The sequence below is a fragment of the Coturnix japonica genome, chromosome 3 (assembly GCF_054131305.1).
Source record: "Coturnix japonica strain WE chromosome 3, WE-NBRP24, whole genome shotgun sequence".
NCBI classification, from domain to species: domain Eukaryota; kingdom Metazoa; phylum Chordata; class Aves; order Galliformes; family Phasianidae; genus Coturnix; species Coturnix japonica.
The window spans coordinates 79,036,414-79,052,444 of NC_140665.1; the positions used below are offsets into that span (position 1 = coordinate 79,036,414).

General features: G+C 36.6%; 1 protein-coding gene across 23 annotated transcripts in view; it reads right to left on the minus strand.

Moving 5' to 3' along the window:
• The window catches only part of ADGRB3 (adhesion G protein-coupled receptor B3), a 426,584-nt gene that overhangs the window by 133,794 nt on the left and 276,759 nt on the right, over positions 1-16,031 (minus strand). The window lies entirely within an intron of this gene.

Below are 16,031 nucleotides of genomic sequence, written 5' to 3' on the forward strand. Positions count from 1 at the left end.
TACTACAACATTTAATTACCTTATTTAGAAATATGCACATGTACACAAGCACATGCTTGTGTGCTACATATGCTATGTGCTACATATGCTATGATTGGAAAACATATTTTTAAAATGCTGCAGTAACAAAAATATTACAAGTTTGAGTCAATATACACACTATTTTGAACACTCACAGACACACACACAAGATATTAAGGTTTCTCTAGGGTTCCTGCAAGAGTAAGAACAAAGATGGTGGCAACCCTCAAATAAGGACTAGAACAGTTAGGAGGGGGAGAGACACAAGAGATTACTTTCAATTCAAGAGCATGTGGTGCAAGAAGAAGAATGAATAATTTCCCTTTAGTAAATCTTTCACTAAGATTTTAAACTCTAGAGCTTGTATATAACTACGCATTAAACCAATTGCTACAATTACCTACAGTATGTTCCAGATAATATGCTGCTCTTGTCATGAGCGAAAGCAACCAATTTGCTCTGAAGGTAGTCATATATTCTCCATAATCACAGTTTTGTTTGTTTTTGTTTTGTTTTGTTCTAGAACAGTTCAGAAGCAGGAGAAATACAATAACATCTTCAAATGGTTTTAGGAGAATGATATAAATTTAATATCATTCTCTCCAGCAGCACTGAGAATGGTTTATGACGAGAAGAAAATCATACTTTTTTTTATGTTTCCTCAGTGGTTTCAACAGCTTTGGAAGGCTCTCCTGATATGGAGAAACAAGTGATTCCATGTTTTCTCTTTTATTGATATAGATTAAAAATAATCTAACTGCCTTTTTTTAGGTTTTTTTAGGTTCCCCCCCCCCCCCCCCCCTTTGCTCTTCCTTTTACTTTTTCATGATTTCTGCTTCTTTCATTTAGTCTGAGACACTGAAAAAGTCCAGTGTTCTGTCAGACATTTCATTACTGCGCTCCAATATTTAATAACTGGAAACATTAAGTATGTAGAATATGAAGGAAAACTAATTTTAAAACACTTGCTCCTTAGGAGCAAATATTCTAAGTAAGTACTTTGATGAAGGAGGCAATATGGACTTTCCACTTACAGTTATTCTATTAATCAAAGGACTGATTTGGTTCCACTGAAATTTGTCCTGAGCAAGTCCCACAAGATAAGAATCTAACAGAGCTGTAGTGATACTAGAAAATTACCTTCTACAGGGAGACATATCTGTTTATGACTCTGAAGTCCATTGTCTGTGAAAAGATAGCAATGATCATTTGCATTCACATATTAAAAAAATCCTAGCTATTGCCACTCCAAACTGCTGTTCAGTATTAGAATAAAAAAGCTGATGAATATGGAATATGGTATTTAAAAGACACACATACAAATAACTTCTTGAAAAATTCTTTTTACTATGGTGGAGCTGGCAATTTAATAATTGTTAATATAGCCAAATTTGACAGTTGAATGACAAGGATGAGATGAAATATATGGCCATTCCTTTCTCATTTTTTAAAACTTAAATGTGTGTTTTAAAAATCCACTAAATAGTATACATAACTGAAATAAAGATGTGAAGAGTTAGAGCTTAAATATCAGCTCATAAATGATACTTAGGAGTGTCAGATAAGAAAACATGTGTGTCTTTGGTGTCCCTGAAAGTTGTTTTCCTTTGAGATACTAACATTAGATTGACTACATAAGATATATAGAGATATCTCAGCTTTCACCATCCAGTAATGTTTCAATTTTTCTTCAGCTTTTAGTGTCCTTTCCTTAATAAAGTGGCAGCTTACTGTTCTTTATAATGTGGAGGTTTTAAAGCACTTTTATGAAGCACTTATTTTTTATAAAGCAGATATATTTATGGAAGTTGGTGACAGCATAATAGTTGCTATATCTTATGCAAAGCTAACAAAGCTTTCCAAGAAGTGCTGTCAGTTTGTCAGGCAAAACAAACAAGTTTTATCAGCCTGGTAACCCAAGATACAATGTGTTAAGCTGAAGTATGGAGGGTACGCCCTTTCATGGTAAAGATATTTTTCCATAATAATGAATATGCCATTACTGGCAAATGCCACAAGGTTTGTGTCATCCTGGCAGGGTGGGGAATCAGGATTCATCTCCCCACACTGATTTATTTCACCTGTGACAGCAGTTATATGGCAGCCTGACTGTATTTTGGTTTAGTTGCAGTTTACAGTAATAAAAGTTATTTTGCATTAATGGAACTTCCTGGGACTGCAGAATAAAAATACAATATGTAACAGTGCAGACATAGGGCAATACCAGATGTCCCACACAAGAAAAATATTTCATCCAGCAAAACCACAAGTTCCAACAACAACAAATCATAGTCAATCAGTGGTCACCACAGGCTTTTGACTGCATACATCAAGAAACACCAGAAGTGCAGCTAACAAAAATGACTGATTGGGAATCAAAGAGCATGTGAGTAGATTATCATAAACACACACACACAGAAATCAAATGTACTCAACACCAAGAAGTTAGCAGTCCCCAGCCTAAATAACACTCTTCTACTAATGCCCCAGGATGCTGATGTCCCACTGTACCCTGCTCCCTCATTTTTCCTGAGGAAGGCAGAACACTATCCACATATGACCCAGAGGGATAATGGATGAGGAATGTAACACTAGGTAAAAGACGTGGATGGTAGAAAACCATTGTACAGTTTTACATGTAAAATAAAGTTTCCACATTGATCTGGACTATGATTGTTGGTAGCACTGTAATTTTACCAACAATAGATATTTCTTGTATTTTGACTAGCCTGTTGAGATTTTGATTAGTTTAACAATAACTCCTTAGCTCTACAGATAAGAATTTTTTCCCCTTTTGCTTGCAAGAAGATCTTGAGTGTTACTATAGATACCAAAATAAGAACTGCTGGAAAAGTTTCCAAAGGCCTTACGCTTACTGTTGCCTGCATACTACATTTCAGATTATTAATTGTACTTTTAAGAGAGGGGGAATATTCTAAGCAGTTGGTTGACGGTAACTGCATACTTCTGACACACAGTATAGGAGTAGAAAATGCAGATAGAAATGCAACAAATAACCTAAGAGCTCAATCAACAAACAGAATGGTACAAGACCAGTTCTAATTAGAAGAAGGGAGATTTAGATTAGGTATTAAAAAGAGATTCTTTATTCAGAGGTCAATGAGACACTAGAACAGGCTGCCCAGAGTAGTTATGGGTGTCCCATTCCTGGAGATGGCTCAAGACCAGGTTGGATGGGGCTCTATGAAGCCCTGTACCCAGCAGGGGGTCAGAACTGGATGGTCTTTAAGGTCCCTCCCAATATAAAACATTTTTTATGATTCAGTGATTATGCTATTCTATAGTTCTACCATTATATTCGGTAGAATCATAGAATCATTTGAGTCAGAAGGAACCTTAAAAGGTCATCCAGTCTCCCTGCAATGAACAGGGACTTCTACAGCTAGATCAGGTTGTTCAGAGCTTGATTCAGTCTGACCTTGAATGTTTCCAAAGATGGAACATTCATCATCTCTCTAGGCAACTTGTTCCAGTGTTTTACTACTTTTACTGTAGAAAATTTTGTTCTTATACCCAGTCTAAATCTCTCTTCTTTTTGTTTGAAACCATTTCCTCTTGTTCTATCAAAACAGACCCTACTTAAAGAAAAGAGAAGGGGCAGAAATATGCACAGTGATTTTTACTATTATTATTTCTCTTTATAAAGGATTTTTTTTTTCCTCGGGAACATAACAGGAGTTACAGTTGCAATCAAGCAGTTGGCTTTTAATTTTTATTTTTAAATTTTCTAATAAGCTCTTGGGCAACATCCATTCAAGGGATCATTAAGATTGCTGCTACCACAAGAAAATTAATTAAAAATGTGGCAAGCTGGTCCTAAGAATGTTATATCATCTCTTTCTTTTAAGATTTTTCAATGAACCAGTTGATCTCTATCCCATTTTAGCCACTATTTGCACATAATTCTTCTTAGCCTCTTAATTTACCCTTTCCTCCTGACACATACAGGTTTTGCAATATTTCTTATAGCCTAGTTTCCAGCATTCTATTAGAAACTTGTTTTCGTGCACTTACAGAGGAACTGTTATTACTGTCCCATAAAATCACATATATATACATACACACCAATGGTAATATATTATAGAATCTTATGATCTTTTCTGACTTCTTGTGACTTGCAAATCCTAGTACAAGATTTCCCCAAGGTGAACAGGCTTTCATATATCTAAGAGAATACCACTTTTTCAGTTATATCACATCTGTAATTTCTCAAATATGTATATTTTTTCATTAAGGATGGGCACACTCTTTCCAATTTAATACTAACTTCCAATTTCATTAGTGAACTCTTCACTTTTGCTTTCAGCTTACTAATATAAATATTGAAAATATCTACCTCTGTCCAAATCTTGGTAACTAATAACAGCTCATTTAGATTTCTCCTTTTAATGTATTGCTGGATATTATTCCTATTTTTTATCCACATTTAGGTAGTTTACAGCCTACATGGTCATTATTTTACTGAAGGCAGCACTGAATCAAATTTTTAAACTGAGAATTCCTAAGATGGCATATCAAATGCTTCACTAGAATCCAAATATATATGATCTACTTCATTCCCACTGCCCATTAATTTTGTAATTGCATCAGAAAAAGCAATGAAGTTTGACTGATGAGATACAATTCTTTTAAATCCTTCTAGCCTACTGTTTATTACTACTATTACCCCAGCTATTAATGATGGAATATTTATTTCATTGCTTTACAGGTCATTCAAACAGTATTTACGGTGTCACAGTTGTCAGCATCAATCTTTTATTTTCTGGAAATCAGAACCTATGTTTGTTTTTCTCTATTCATCTCATACATTCTCTTTTGTCTTTAAGCTTTCAGATGTGGACATCTGTAGGCTTAGTGAGGTCAATAAATCTTTTGATCTCAAATATATGTCATTCTTGCCTCTGTTTGAAATACATCATTAATACTGTCATAAGAAGAGCTTTTAGAGCGCATTCTTTCATAGATGCAATGTCAGGTGGTAGAGTGTGGAGACATTCCATTAGACAATTACATTATATGGTTCTATTCACAACACTCAAGATTAAGTATGCTTAATTGTCACACAGACACATTTGATGGCCATTCCAGTATGCAAATATCAGACCAGATTTCAAAAATCAGTTCTGGAGTTCACAGCTGCCAAAATCTGATGGACCCCAGGGAACTGGTTTCAATGGGACCTTTTTGAGATGGGAGTTGGACTAGATGACATCTGGGAGTTTCTTCCACTTTTAATGATTCTATGATGCTCTGAACTTCTAGAATATTTAATTTTTAATGTAAAACCAGAATAACACCTCTATACCCATCTGTTCACACTTCAGCATTACTCACATATATATCATTATCCTCTTTCTGATATTTACTCTGTATTTGAAAGTGATCCTTTCATTCTTTGTTTACATACATTCCATGTTGATAACGTTCCTTTTTGTTGTCATTTTGTTTTTTAAGTGTTTTTTGTTTCTGGTTTAGACACAACTAATTTTATCTAATTGAAATGACTTTTTTTTCCTCTTAAAAACCTCTAGTAATAACTTTCAATCAGCGACAATTTGTTCAAAACACAGGCTAAGAAAAATATATAATGGACCCGAGTACACATCATTCAAATGTGGTAAATTGAAGCTAGCTGATATTTTGTATTTTCATCTAATTCTGTGCAGCATTATGCATTAAGAGCACTAATGTGTGCATTAGTTAAATTTGAATATGTCATTTGTTTCTAAAAGATATACGGAACTTTATTACACATTTCAGGAGATTGGTTTAGAATCAATAAAGGGCTCACACACTCCTCTCTCTCTGTTATCCTTCTTTAGCACAGGAGAGAACCATATTTATAGCATCAGTTGTCAAATGGATTTCCACATGATAATAAATATTATTTTGATTTACCAATCAAATTAGTAAGCCAAATGAAAACCCTTTTGAGACAATATCTTGCCCTGTCAAAGTGAGAAGCTTATTTGTCCTGTTTTCCAGACTGGCTGCAACTACAGGTAGACAGGGCAATTTAAATACCTTATTGAACTGTCAATTAACTGGGCCAGTTCAGAACAGCTCCCTGACTAATGGGGCAGGGGAACACACAGACCCACACACTGGGAAAAGGGGAAGGGAGAAAAGGGGAAAAAGGGTATGGTGAAGGGCCTAAAAACACAACAACAATAACATCAACAAAAACAGCAAGGCCTTTGCACTTGGCAATACTTATAATGAAATTCCACAGCCTCGTCCTGTTCTGTTGTTTCTAAAAAGAATGTACCATCAAACAGCACAAAATCAATTGAGTATTATTAATATTTTGTCTTCCTCCTGAATAACCATTATCTTCACCCATTAGATGCTGTTAAAATATAGATTTTGCAAATAAGATAAATTACTTTTGCCTTTGTTTCTTCTTGATCAGCAGATATATTCTGTGAACTTCTTAAACTTAAGGAGTTACACTTAAGGAGCCAACTCTCAACTCCTCACATTAACACAGCTCTCCATCCATTTTCTTCTCTTTATTGAAAAACTAAGCAGTTAAGAAAGTATTAGGCTGGATCCTTATGTATTGGAAGTATGTGCAGTTGTACCAAGCCATTTACACAAATTTATGTTGGACAAGAATTTAGCACTTAGTTCCATTCTATGTATTCTGAAAGAAAACCAAGCTGGACAAAGCACATATCAAGTTATCTTTAAAGCTTGTTACCAAATTCCTCATTCTTCATTCTAAAGCAGTTACTTCCACCTCTGTATTTACCGTACTTATGAATCTACAATTGCTTGCCTCCTTTTGTAACATGTTTATGTGAGGTTTAAAGTTTCTTTCAAACTTTGCAATAGAGTTAAGTTAAATATTTATTGCTAATCCCTTACAACTGAATTTTAATTTGTGCCTGTGGTCACCATTGTGACATGATTTCATGCATCCAGGTGTGAGTAGAAATTACTGAATTCAGACATACAATTGCTTAAAATGCTTGCTTAACAAGCCAGGTAGTTATACGTCTGAGGAGAGATTTACAGACTGCTTAATACCCATCTATGGAACCATGGTTAAAAGAACTTATTAAAATAACCCCTCAACCCTTTGTAGAAAATCTCCATGTTTGACATTCAGACATGCACCTACTAGCAAATCTGCTTTAACTGGATATACAAATTAAAAGCAAGTCTTATGAGTTCCCTAAAAATATATTTTCTTTTCTTGAAGAATAAAATGTTTTGCCTGCACTCATTGCAGGCCAAATATTATTGGAAACAAAATTACACATCCATAAAATTACATTAGAATTCCCTTGATTCATGGAAATAATACTGGAATAAAAGTTTTAAAAGGAAAAGTAAAGGCATCACAGTGACACAGAAAATCCCTGTAGCACCCCTGAATAAGTGAGGCAGCAAAACTGTAGCTGAATATTTCTTCTGGTGCACTAAGAAAAGAACTATGCACAAAGATAGCTCACAGACCTCATTTGTTCCAGACTGACTTTCTATTACCCAATAAAATTATTGTATCACAGGCTTGGATTTGAGGGACCATAGAGATCACCTAATACTTCTGCCAAGAGCTGGGACACTTCAGTAGGTTGGATTGCTCAGAGCCCCATCCAACTTGGCCTTGAACACCTCTGGGGATGGGGAAACCACAGCTTCTCTGTGGCCTGTTCCAGTGGCTCACCATCCCCTGAGTAAAGAATTTCATCTTCATGTCTAATTTCTGCACTTAATTTATAGACAACCTAGAGATATTTAAATATGATTACAACTATTTGTGCCAACAGTTTTCCATGATATCTACTGTGAAGATTTCTGAAAAATATGCATTTTCAGGCAGTATTTAATGATAAAGGTAATACTCCAAGCTAATGCACGCATGTAAGTACAAATAACAACCTGCAGCTTCAAAATAACTGATTTTTTGAAACACATAAAAAACTACATGCAGAAATGTAAATTGCTTTTGGGGCATACAACACCTAAGAAAACATTCCTAAAACTTAATCTCTGTTCTGTAGCTTTCAAAATACCTGAAGCATCTCAGATGAGTGTTGTTATAGTGATACAGCTGAACAGTAGACTCTGATAGAAACATTAAAAACTGTCAGGTGCCAGCAGTTTGTAAGGGAGTATTTGGGATAGGTTATGCAAATTAAATTTCAGTTTAGAAGCCCAGGGAAAAAGTCACAGTAGTGAAGGCTGTAGTACAGAAAACTGTCACATATCACTCGTTCTAAGTACTCTCGTCCAGTATCAGCTATGCTTCGTTGTGGAGTTGTGTCTCAGTGAGCTTTATGCCTGGGTAATTTGATGATTCAGATCACAATTTTATTTACTTACACCATAACTCCTTTCTGGAATTCATGTCATTTTCACAAGGAGCAAGGTGCACAGGTAATATGTGTGAGGCTGCTACTGGCCTAAGTACAGGACAGGAGCTCGAAACATGCTTGGGAAACAAGCCTAGAAACCAAGCTGGGAATTGATATTGCCTGTCGAAACCTAGATGTACTCTATACCGAAAAATGGGCTCATCAACTCCTGGGCGGCATAACTTTACTTAAAAAAGCCTTACTACTTGACAGTTTCCTTGGCTACAGATGAAAAACCAAGTAGGGTGATACCATTAAAACAGCTGGTTCTCCACATATACTTTGGATTCAGTAGAGCACATGCTGATAAAAAAAATGCAAACATGCATGCCTGCCTTCTACCCTCCCCACCCCTTTTTCTTTTAACTTTCTTGATCAATGTCTATCTGATGCAGAATTGGAATTTTAGACCAAACTCAGAACTTCATTCCTGGTATACACACTTTTGTTAGGAAATTCAATTAGACTGGAAACAAAAAGAGTGCTTAATATGTATATACAACAATTGCTAGGATTTTAAGTTATTCCATATTCCTTTAAAGTTCATTTCAACTACTCTTCCACATACTCACAGATGCCACAAGTTCTCACAAAATCTAAAGAAACAAGATGACTGCAAAAGAAAAGTGTGGTGCACATCCAAATAGAATGAAAACTTTTGGAAGCAAGCAGGGGAACTTTTCAGAGTGTTAAAAGTCCAGAGGAGGCATGAGGCACAATGAGGGAAAGAGGTCAGAGATGGCATAGGGTAGTGGGCAAATCCCTTTTCCCTTGCCCCTTCCAGCTCTTTAATATGTGATTTACTTGAGAAAGTACTGCTGTAGTAGGACTAACACACTAATTATTTATTATTGTTTCATTTTAATTTTGGCAACAAGAGCCTAAAACTAGGCACTGATTCTCTCAAAGCTTCACCTATATATAAATAATGATAATAAAAGCTCTGACTTCACCTAGATCAAAGATCAGAACCCTTCAAATGTCTAAAGTGGGGATTGGAAAACTGATAGGGAAAGAAGTTTCCAGTCCTGTTTTTCCTCCTTTTCCAAATCTTTTTTTTTTTTTTGTGTGTGTGTGTGTGTCTGTGTGTACATGGTGATAAATTTCCATTTTCTTGAAGCACAGAAAAGATAGATTTGCACTAATCATTCCTTTTTTTTAAACAAACAAACAAAAAAAAAAAACCAACACAAAACCCAGCCACCAATCTCATGGCTCCATAGCTGCCATGGGAGATCATTTTCACTCTCTGAGGAAGGATCCTTTTGTTTCATATTTATTGTCTATTTTTTTTTCTAACCTTTTCTTTTAATCCTTTTTTCCCCCCCATTTTGTCACTTGAAGTCTTGCTTCCCAGTATTTGTATGCCTTACTGCTCATTCTAGTGCCTCAGCTTTGACCTCACTTCCTGTTTCTTCATCCCTCTCTCTTTTAACTCACCTACTATTTGCACGTTGCTGTCTGCTTCATTTATGCTACTGAACATACTAGAAAACCACACCTCTGCAAGTAAAATTTAACTAGACACCCCAGGAAGTGAGAAGTCCTCAGCAATTGCCACGAAAGATGCCTAAAACAGAAGTAGGAGGAGAATTGAAAGAGGAAAGAAAATCGCGCAGAGTTGCAATTACTCTAAGTCACACTACTGTTGAGGCTAGATGATATATGTCTGAATCAGAGAGACTTCACAGACACAGGTGCATAAAGCCACCTACAGAGTAACTTGGATTTTTTTTATGTCCTTTACAAATGCTCTCAAGCTGCACTGTGGTTTGAACAACACTTACATTTACCTTCTGAAAAATGGTGTGAAGAAGAAGTATTGCTACCACATTTACATTTTTATAGTATGGCTTGCTCTGAAAGTGCTAGAGGAGATTGCCTGGCTTAAAGCCTGTCTCAATGATTCCTGGAGGATATTTTTTCCTGCAGTATCCAACTACCATATGGAGTGCCAAGTAGCATAAAAGAGATTTCAGAAGCAATTCCATGATTACAGTTACTATACATTAAAGGCACAGAAGAACTGTTGTAAATTATCTGTATGGATCTTACATAATAAATTACTTCACTCAGATCACTGGTGACAGGCTTCCATTACAGATCATTTTGTCTAAATGCACGGCAATATTCTTAAACAAATGACTCCTAGCAGCAGAACTCCTGCGACTCTAAAAGTATTTTATCCCACTGCCATTAGATGCCTCCTAAATGACCTTGAGCAAGTGATTCTTCATCCCACTGCTCTGGTTGTCCCCCGTTTTCAGGTCTGTCTTAGTATTTAGACAGATCAGATTTCTTTCTGAAGTAGCATGATCATCCTATCATTTTGCATTAAGAATTTTAAACAGAGCCTATACTATTCTCCAGAAATTCCTACAATGAATTACTGTTAATAATTAATCATACCAACAGGATGAATTCTGGAAGACATGACTGGCAAGCAAAAATAACAGTCAATTATTTCAAAGTTTTAGACCTGAGCTTGAGTTACACTAAGGAATGACTGAGGACCATACAAGTAATACCACCAGTGAAGACTGACTGAGATGACTAAGAACAGGGAGGAGAGAAAGGATAAGATTACAATTCTCCATAGCAACCTTCAGCTCCACTGAGTATGAAGCTGCTCTTTTTCCTCTTGAAATCTTGTGATATCTTTCATGGTCACCTCCCTCTCTGTACAAAGTAATTCTGTCTACAGCCCCCAGGCAGGACTCACTTCTCTTATTAGCTATCAGAAGCACTCTGCCCCTTGTCTCCCTCAAAGCACATAGCATTTTTCCCCTTAGCTTTTACCATCTTTTGGACCTTTTAATTAACTGGACATCTAGCTCTGGAAGGTCATGAAGCCTACAATTTGGAATTCATTTATTTCCCAGAAAAAGCCCCATTGGATGTACAACAGCAGTTTCCTGGAAGAAGTGAAACGATGCTCTAGAACTCTTTACTGACTTGCAAAAGAAATGTGCTGCATACACTGAGTGAAGTAGGTGCCTTACATTGAACTAGAAGTACAAGATCATGTAACTTAAACCTAAACCAAAGCACATATGTCCAAAATGACTGAATTAGAATGACAGAATTACCTTAAATCCTGACATTTTCTGACTTCATAGAAGTCACACAGGAAAGTGAAATAATATTACTTTTTTACTTCAGGAGTTTTTGGAAAGCACAGCAATAACAGCAGAGCTGCAAGGTCCTAAGCTGCAGCAAGTGAGAATTTGCTCAAATACAACAGCCATAGTCACCAAAATAAAGGAAAGAAATTGCTTAAATTTTGAAGACCTAAGGTATGCAGGGATCTCCAACAAGACAGCCTTGCCTCCACTGCCAACTCTCAAATGAGGACTGGGAAGGGGTGGATCCTGTCTCCACCTCCTCCAGTCACTCAGGCACATTACATGCACCTGAGCTTCCCAGGGTTGTCCCTGCCTTCCACCAGGTGCCCAACCACTGTTTCAAACCATAACTTAGCATCTCTGCTACAGGTTTTATGTACATTTTTGTGCTAAGAAAACAAACTCAATTTCTTCTCAACCTCCCAGTCTGAAATTCCACCATATTTTACTGGCAACTCTTTACATTTCAGGAAATTGTTTCTTTTTTTTTCCTTGCACTCCTCCCCCCCTCCCTCCCCCATCAGCTTCTGAAGGAAGTGTATTTCAGTAGTTACAGCCTTTACACTTTCCATTGCCTTATTTTTAAAATATTTGGTTTTTTTTCCTTTCTCTCCTCACTCCTGTTACACTCTTTATCTTAAGCATCTTTCACTCCCTCCCCCTCTACTGCTTCTTATCTGCCCACTTGGTTTCCCTTGCCAGTATCTTTCTCTCTCCCCAACTCATTATGCCCATGTTCTCTCTTTATAGCTCCTCCAAGTTTTCCTCTTCACTCTCAGGCTTTGCATTTAGGCTGCCTTTTCCTTAGGCACTAAGACACAGGAGTTTTCCTGTGCTGATTTCCCACAGCCAGGAATTCTTACCTTTGCTGCATATGGGATATGTATGACACAACTGCATATCTTGCTCCATAATGTGTGAGACCTACATCTTTTCAAAGAGTCAGTCTTAGATACCTGGATATAAAAGTCTTTACCTCACACTGTCTGGTAATTTAGCTGAAGTTTTACCCCCTTTCAATTTCAGGCAGAGACTAATAACTGATGCACCCACAGTAATCAGTCCAGTTATTAGAAGATGCTTTTAAAATTAGATGTTTGTTATCTTTGCTCAATCATACATGGTTATACATAGCAACTGTTCATCCCTTGCTGTAAGCATCAACTCATCAAGGTATTTTTATAACTCCCTCTTGCTCATAGACACACACCTGAAAACTGCTAAGTAGTTGGAAGCTGAATCAGAGGCCAACAGTGCTAAAAATTTCTCTCTTGAGTCCCTTCCACATACCACAGAAAAGTACCAATTTCTTCAGGGCAAAATCCTTGCTCTGAAGGATTTATCTTCTGTCAACAAAAAGAAAAGACCTGGAAGAAACAGTAACAAAAGCAAAGAGTAAAGAGCCAAGGCCCTCAGAGCTAGAACAAGATGCCCTACCCTACACATCTTAGAACCCTGTGTAAGCACCGCCACAGCAAGGTCGCTCTTCAGCTCCTTACTGCTGAGCCTACTCCCAGACCTCCATCTGGGCTCAGGCTAAGCTTATTCCTACCTCTAGGGGTGCCTGGGGCTGCCTCTGGCTGCACTGTTTCTAGCTGGAGTAAAGAGACAGATCCTGGTGCCAAGGATCTTGCCTAGCTAGTCCCACTGCTCCCTGCCCCAGCTCCATGGAGCTGCTGGTCCTGCAGGGCCTGGCAGTAAGTGCAGAACCATCACCTATATCCCTCAGTCTAGTGGACAGAGAAATAAAAAGCTAAAAAATAATTAAAAAAAAATAGTCTAACTCAGGCACTATGCATGTTGAGGGATGGTATGGATGATGTAGAAATAACGAGTTGACTACACTTGTGTGATATAAGGGGAACATTATGAACTTCTAAGTGCAAGAGGTCATTGGAAACCTTCTTACATATAATTACTGCAATATACTTCAATACAAAACTTATTTTTCTCTTTTTGAGACACATGGAAGATAAATAATGAGAAGGTCAATGTATCATTTATGTTGTTTTTAATACCTGAATTTTGTGAAAAAAATAGAAAAGAGCTCTGAAACACTTTGTTTATGTCTAATTTATGAATTTCAGTCAAATAAAATTCATCTGCACATTCACATATAGCACTTTATCTATTTCCTGAAAAGTCCTGGTAGCTGAAACAAGTTAGTTGTGAAAACTCCAAGCTTAATACAAAAAACACAAATAACCTAAAATGACTGTAATGTGAATTGCTGCTAAGTTTATGTGTCTACTTGCAGCAGTTTTTATCTTACTGTCTGTAGTAGCCTTTATCTTTTTCATAGCAGAGAAACTACTGGACAGGACTTTTCAGCGCAGAAAGGTTTTAACCAGTATTCTGGTTCTATTCATGGAATGATAGGATCACCAAGGTTGGAAAAGACCTCTAAGATCAAGGTGCAGCCTCACCACTGCAGAATACAGAGGGATGATCACTTCCCTACTCCTCTTGGCAACACTACTTCTGATACAAGCTGGGATGCCACTGGCCTTATTGGCCATCTGGGTACACTGCTAATTGGTGTAAGTAGCTGAGATGAAGCCATGAGCTGAATTTGTAAACGCAGGACCTTGAATCAGTACTGAACATTTCTTAAAGAAAGACTGAATTAAAACCTCAGCATTAAAAAGCACTTCCAAAAATGCATTTTAGAATGAGAGTATGTTTACTTTTCAACTATGAAATAGCAATATGTGTCTGTCTTTATTGTAGCTTAGTCTATAAATAGAACACAAATGCTAGTGGGTCCCAGCTGCATAAGAGTTACCCCAGTTGGTTAAGACAGCTCACAGTGAAGCCTGGTATCACAGCAGGATGATTACTCATTTAACCACGCCACAGGCAAACAAAATATTTGTTTCTGACACTCAGAACAGCCTATATTTGTTATGAGCAGTGCATGCCAAATGTTCAAGTTCCTGATTGCAGTAGGAAGATATTCTTAAATTAAGATTGACATGACAGAGATGCCACTTCCCCAATGGAAAAATTAGAAGTGGAGAGGAGAGTTTTATACCTCACCAGAAATGATCATTCTGACTTTTCTAAGCTAATAATGAAGGAGGAAGAATTAAATCTGCAGTAACAGTGATAGCTTTCACCTGACAAGTAGGAACCATTAGGCTGTAGACAAACATTGTGCATAGCTGTGAGCTGAAGAATTACATTGTAGAGGCCTGATCTCAACACACTCTACTTAATAACATGTCTTCTGATTTCAGAAAAAAGAAAAAAAAAAGCCGAGCTTAGGAACTTTTTCCTTTTACTCCCACACCTATTCTCCACCTCCCACTCCTGACATATTATGAGAAAACTCTTAAACACATGATGGAACAGTTAATTTTTTTTCTGTGACCCACTCAATCAGAAATTAAAGAACTTCCTCGGGTAAAACACCACAGTTCATAAGCAGCGGGATAAGTCTGAGAGATATGCTACAAAAGACTGTAAAATGCTTTTAGTGCTGAAGATGTTGCACAAGACTTTGCACCAAAGATTTGTTTTCTTGGATTTTGTGAGATACAAATACTAAAACAAAAATGAGAACAGAAGAAATTGCCAGCAAATGAATTTCACTTCCATGAAGAATGTCGACATTTTGGAAGACAAATGTATCCTATAAAGAAGACAAAGTGAAGCCATCTTGTTTTCTGTCCCTTTCTCACACAAACTATGCAATTGAAAAAGATCATAAAAATTTTTCTTGTAGACAACTATGCAGCAATACTAAATAATTCACTAGAATCCTCCTGCAGACCATGGCAAAAATATCTTTTCCTTTTCCGAGTGCTAAGACAAATAAAAGACAGAAGTTACTAAATCTGGATATAGTTTGGTTTGCTTCTAAACAGAGCAATGGAAATGAAGTAAAACAACAAACTGATCTTAAAAATTCAAATATTTAGAATATAGTACATTATTTTTCATGTGTTAAAAAGTAACTGCAATACTAATACGAGTATGTCCCAATGAATTTTAAATTCCTTCTTGGATGTGAAATAAAAAAGACACAAAATGTCTCACTCAATCTATATAATTCAAAAATCATTGTTCATTCCCATGCTATTTGTTTCAAAGTAAAGACACCACCTCATATATTTTAAAACAAACAAACAAACCAAACCAAAACAACAACAAAATGGAAAACTATTTATGTACTGAAGAAAATTGAATATTTACAGTGAGATTAACAGGATTTGTGTTCAAGAGAAATAAGTGCTAGAAAGTGACACAAAGCAGCAACATCTTTTTCAGGAGGCAGTGCTGCTGTTGATGGGTACCGAGGAAATGAATCCATGATAGCTTAATGAATACATCCTGAATACAACCTACAAATCTCTGCTTTTCTACTCAAAGCAAGACTTTGACTTGCTGGTTTGTTTCTCATTCAATAAATTACCTTTTTTTTTTTTTTTTTTTTTCTGTTTAACTCTTCAGGGCAGAGATTAAGCTTATTGTGAAAACGTGGATGCATGTTTTT